This window comes from Triticum dicoccoides, chromosome 3A (assembly GCF_002162155.2).
Source record: "Triticum dicoccoides isolate Atlit2015 ecotype Zavitan chromosome 3A, WEW_v2.0, whole genome shotgun sequence".
In the NCBI taxonomy this organism is placed as follows: Eukaryota; Viridiplantae; Streptophyta; class Magnoliopsida; order Poales; family Poaceae; genus Triticum; species Triticum dicoccoides.
The window spans coordinates 206567428-206573491 of NC_041384.1; positions in this window are offsets into that span (position 1 = coordinate 206567428).

Below are 6064 nucleotides of genomic sequence, written 5' to 3' on the forward strand. Positions count from 1 at the left end.
TAGCAAGGGCCGGCATGAAAAAAAATTCGCATCAACTACAAGTTCATCCATCAAGATCAAAAGAAGTTTTCAGCGGTGGCATATACAAAATTCAGATACAAAAGAAATTAGGGTTATGATTTGTTCATAGCCATGAGTTGGCAGGACAACTCACCGAGATCGAGACGAAGCCAAACGTAATGCGGCAATCAACCGAATCTGTCAGCAATTTCCACTGTAGGTTTGGTGATTGAATCCAATGTTTACTAGTACATCCACAAGCAGCGATCCAATTGGCCTAGCTATTTCCGTTCCATGAAGAGAAGTCCTAGGCTACAAGCCCCGATGGAATCAATTGTAGTAGGTCCTACTGCTACTTTGGGTGTGGAGGACAAGTCAAACAAAGAACGACTCGGACGAACTCGCATCGAGCTGCTGCCTCTGCGCCATGCCTGGCTACCAGACCGCGACCGCATCCACCTCGCTTTGAGCCACCGCCGCTGCAGGCACATGTATTAATCAAACAAGTACTACTTGTCATATCAAGTAAAAATATTAGGCTGGACGATTATTCTCTCAATGGCCAGAGCCACGTTCAATCTGCTTGCAAGATCTAAATCGAAGAAAAGTCAAAGTTGAAAAAAAGAGGGAGCCACTACGAGAAGGAAGCACGAACGTGGACTCCTTGAACCGGCGACAACTCAGAAGCGGAGATGGGCGCGGGCTCTGCTGCTGTTGTGCTGCGGTCGCGTTTCGCAGGCACCTTCCCACCTCCGTCGACTGCCGTCGCGTCTGTCTTGAACTGCCACACCTCAACCCGCTGTTATGGCGTGAGCCACCTCTGTCATGGCCCGCACGCCTGCAAAACCGCCGGCAGCACCGCCATGGGTTGCCTCTGCTCACTTCGAGCCGCCACTGTACTCGCCTCGCCACCTCTGTCGCGGTCGTCGCTGAGCCGCGTCGGATCGTTTCTGCTGCTGTTGTGCTTTGCCAGTACACCTCTGTTCTAGGCCGGACCCGCACCCTTGAGTCGCCGTGATCTCCCTTTGCCTCTGGGCTGAGCAGCCTATTCGTCGTGATCCGCTATGGCCTGCGCCGCCTTCGGCAACCCGTTAAGCCGCCTGCCATGCTGTCCGCCTCCACGGTCTCCGCGGTCTCCACTCGCCTCTGGGCCGCTGTCGCCGGCTCGCTCCCGGCGCCTTTCTGCTGCACCTCTGCCATGGCCGGCAGGTCTCAGCCGCCATGGCAGTTTTTCCCTTTGCCAGTGAAATTTCCACAGCCGGACTCGCCTCCATTACCGGAGTAGATCCTGCCTCGCACCGTCACGCCTGCTGTTGTTTAAAACAAAGAGCAACAGTTCAGCTTGCATCATCAGTGTATGGTCGTTAAAGAGCTGGTGATCAAATTTGGATTCGAAGGTTTAGAAGGGGCCTTTTACGCTACCAAGAAGGAATCACTTGGTCAGATTGCTATCAGTACTAGTCTAGCATCAGTATAACTATTACCTCTACTCGGGATAGCCTATGGGTGTGGACACCAGCAAGGGGCAGAGGACCAAGGAATTTGGCTGAGTACAAAACAACAAGGGCCGAATATTTTAGGGACAATTCCATTTCTCCCCCTAACTTGAGCCCACACCTGGCATTTGCCCCTAAATTTTGAGTATGCTCAAAAATACCCCTCTTCCATCAAGTGTCCTTATAGAAATGCCCCTCCGTACAACTTCCGTCTGGTCAAAGGCCTTTGACCGTCTCTGAGACATTTTTCAGACATTTTTGCCCCTTCAGACAGATGGGACCACATGTTGTTGTTTCTTTATTATGTAAAACGTTGTTTACTAGATTATTGGAAGGGGGCCCACTGGCCAGCGTCTAAAATACTAACTACTCTATATTGGTTAAGAACTAGTAATTGTGTTTAGCCCTAATTTAAGCTCACACGGGCACATCCGGCGAGTGTGCAGCACGCTGGCGACGCACCAGATGGCACGGGAGCACGCAAGGAGGGGGGGTTCAAGGAGCGCTTGAGCTCAATGGGGCTGCGGCGGACTAGTCAAGCACGATAGCAGGATGCGGGACCTTCATAGACCACGACAACCGCGATCTCCGTCGGCGGCGAGCGGTGGCGCTAGGTGGGGTGGCGCTATCTGGATCGGGCAGGCTCTGGAAAGAGGGCAAAATGGCCAAGGGATCACCAGGAACTCGAGGACATGCTCAGACGAGGAAGGGTAGCCGAGGAGATCAGGGCACGGCAGAGCACCATCGGTGGCGGAGAAGATGAACACCATGGTGACGATTTGTAGCACCGCCGTTCAATTCATTCAGAGTAACATTCTACAGGTAGAGGTGAACTTAACAGGTGTGTTTTCTGAGCTTCGAGTTGACTCTGGCCGCGAACTACGCCGCCGACGGCATGTACGGACGGACAAGGGAGGACTGAGCCTAGGTGGTTGCGTGGACTTTCGGCAGAGAACATGCGCGCACAAGCAGGAGACGATGTGGTGAGGTTGCTGCAGCGCCTTTCTGCTGCCTGCTGCTACTGCTCGCCGGCGGCGAGCTACCGCAGTTGCGTCCAGAGAGAGAGAGGAGAGGAGGGAGAGAGGGAGAGTTTTTTTTCTCTTTTTGGGTCCCACATGTAAGTTGCAGAGAGAGTTTTTGTTTTATTTTTTTGGGTTGGGCACTATATGTAAATGACAAATGGAGGTAGGGGCAAGAACGTCCAAGGAATTTTTCGGAGACGGTCAAAGGCCCTTGACCATACAGAAACGGCATGGAGGGGCATTTCTATAAGGACACTTGACGGAACAGGGGTATTTTTGAGCATACTCGAAATTTAGGGGTAAATGCCAGGTGTGGGCTCAAGTTAGGGGGAGAAATGGAATTGTCCCAATATTTTAATGGCCAAGGGAACTTGGAAACAAGGTCTGCGTACAGAGATTTCGCCTAAATAAATCAGGTGATATTTGTCCTATATATTTCTTGCTAAGTATATGATGATTTCTTTGGACAAACAACTACTCTGCCCTGCTGTGTGTTTTGTACGTAAGACAACTGTGTTTATACCGCGGATATGGAGCATGAGTTGGCAACATTCTGTACCAGCGTTTGTCTGTGTCATACTGCCCGAGGAACGAACGTGCGCAAACCGCCGCTCCTGACACGGGTTACAATGAGCCACCGGGCCGCGTGGGGCCGCCTCTACCAGGTTGAGCTGCCGGGGCTATGTTGAGCCACCGGTCTGCCTCAGCCGCCTCTGTCGCGATGAACGGATCATTCGTTGTCCGAACAAAAAAAACATCAGGTGATATCCGTCCAGATTATTTTCATAGCACATATTTTTGTGTGAACAATTACTTGGGCATGTGATGTTTCTTGACGCAGGACAATTGTTCATTACAAAATGGCATTATACCACGGAGATGGAAGCGTGCCAACATTATTTGGCACAGGTGGTTGTCCTTACTCAGCGGACTCCCGCACCGGCTTACAATGTCATGGTCGACTCGTCCGTCCGCGCCGCCTTACAACACCACAGACGACTCGCTCATCTGCCCTTGTGGCAGGTCATGTGTCCGCACCGGTTTAAAACACAGAGAACAACTCGCTCGTCCGCACCGGTTTACAACGCCGCGGCTGACTCGGCCGTGATTAATTTCCACTTCACCATCGTGATTGTCAACTCCACGATGGATAACCCCTAGCATGATATATCAGGTGAAATCCATCCAGTATATTTCATATTGCCTTCTTTAACAGAGCAATTACTCCGACTAGCAAGGTTGTCTAATGCAGGGCCCTAAACCACCATATTGGTGCAAATTTAAAGGCCGTCAGAAAATTTCTGGCTTAAAAAGAAGGATTCCGGTTTAATATCCAGCTTAAGGGAAAGTTATCTCCCACAAAGCTTTGAAGCTCTAGATAGCCGGTTCAAAATACCGGTTCAAGAAGAATTTATCTCTTGCAAAAAGTTAAAGGTTGCCCAAGAGGACCTGTTGCCCTGACGCACGGTTCAAACATGGGTGTTCTGCCTTATGGGCTCATCTTCATATGATTACTTGGGGGCTTCCTGTTCAAACATAGGTGTATTCACAAAAGAGAACATGGCGTTACTACCCTCTTGATGCGGCTATCAAGGCAATATTATCATCAGGGGCCAAAGAGAGTTTGTTGCACACCACAACTCAAACATAGGCACCCGGCGAGCACAACTCAGAAATATATCACATGGGAGCTTCTGCTTGCAAAGCGGAGTCCTGTCCATTAATTCGGCTATCACGCCTCAACAAAGCTTGGGAGCTTCACACCCAAGGGGCCAAAGAGAGTCTTGTTGCTACGCACAACTCAAACATAGGCACCCATTGAGCACAGCTCACAAAGTTACTTGGGGGCTCTTTGTGTAAAGTAACAAAGAGTTTGAAAGGACCCTTGTAATTGGGTATCGACCCACGGCTTGGAAGCCTGGTGTATTCACCTAAAACCCCGGGTTAACCCGCCTTCATCAAGTAAGCCACTCCTATCCAGGTAATCCTGGCATGACCCGCCGAACGTTTGACAAGTTACTCTTATACAGACCCTGAACTTGTCAAAGTTAAAACGATGATTGCTTAGTTGGAGGCCCATCTTAAAAGGATTTATCAAATGGTTTAACTCAGCGGCCTGGCAGCCCATGAAAAGCCTCGAGTTTGGGCCTGGCAGCCCTTGAAAAGCCTCGACTACAAGTTTTTTCATTTGCTTTTTGTCAAAGTTTCTTCTCCTTTGATAAGGTTTTAAGGTAAACCGGTGTCCATTGACCCGGCCAGACTATAAGTCATTTCATCAGTCCGGTATTTCTTAACCCGGCACAAGCTTTCAACTATCAGTTGTTAGTACAAACTCAATTATAAACCAGAGTTTTCTCAACCCGGTTAGGTTGTCAACTATAAGTTGTCAGTACAAGTTACAATCCGGAGATTATTTAACCTCGCCTGGTTTCGATTACAACTCGCCAGCATCGAATATGGATAATCCGGTGTTTATCACAACCCGGTACGGTTTTATCCTAAACCGGCACAATATGGAAGGAGTTATCAGTACTCAAGATTGGGGTTATCACCTTTACTACAAAAAGTTGGTAAAACCAACAATGTGATTCAATGTCACATGTATGATATATTTCATATTTGATGATTCTTAAGTGCAGCCTTGGTTATAAACCCGGGTTATATGTTGGGCATTATGACCCGTCCGGCGGTAAACCGCCAAGACACTTTAAACTTGTTGTATGCAGAAACAGGTTTGTTAAAACCGGCCTGTCTTTGGACTATAAGTCGCCAGTATATATATTTGGATTGCGCCATTGGAATCATGCGTTTATAAATCATTGGGTTATATTATTCAAATAGCCAAACTTGGCTGAATTTTCATTATGATATTGAATGAATAAGGTTTTCACCGGATTATATTATCTTGAATAGCCAACATGGCTGGATTTTTATGGTTATTAATAACCGGTATTATTGAGTTTTCAAAGTCGCTTTAGCGCAATGTCTATTATTTTATCAAAGGATATGATTTAGTCTACAATGGAAGGAATAGTCCCGAGTCGCTGCAGGCTTACAACCCGGCACTTGGGGGCTACATTATTCAAATTGAGATTACATGCAAGTCCCATGTCGCTGCAAGCATGCATCATGACACTTGGGGGCTAATGCAAAGTCATTTTTACTAGTCTTATTGAAGACCCGAATCATCATATTATAATGAGCCGGCCCTTGGGGGCTACCAATTGCTCGTGTCAACAATTCAAGGTACACAAGTTTTCGTCCATAATATTGAAGGATCCATTGCTCAGTTGGTAAAGCACAAAGCTCTTAACCTTGTGGACGTGGGTTCAAGCCCTATGATGAAAGCTACATTATAAGATGTTATTTTCATTGAACTATATATCAAGTCCCGGTTCAGTATTATCTTACTAAGCCGGCCCTTGGGGGCTACACATCACTGCTAAAATCTACATGATTATATTTACAAAGTCCCTGCTCATTATTGCATAATGACCCGGCCCTTGGGGGTTACACTGATTGAAGTTTTTATAAGCAATTACAAGT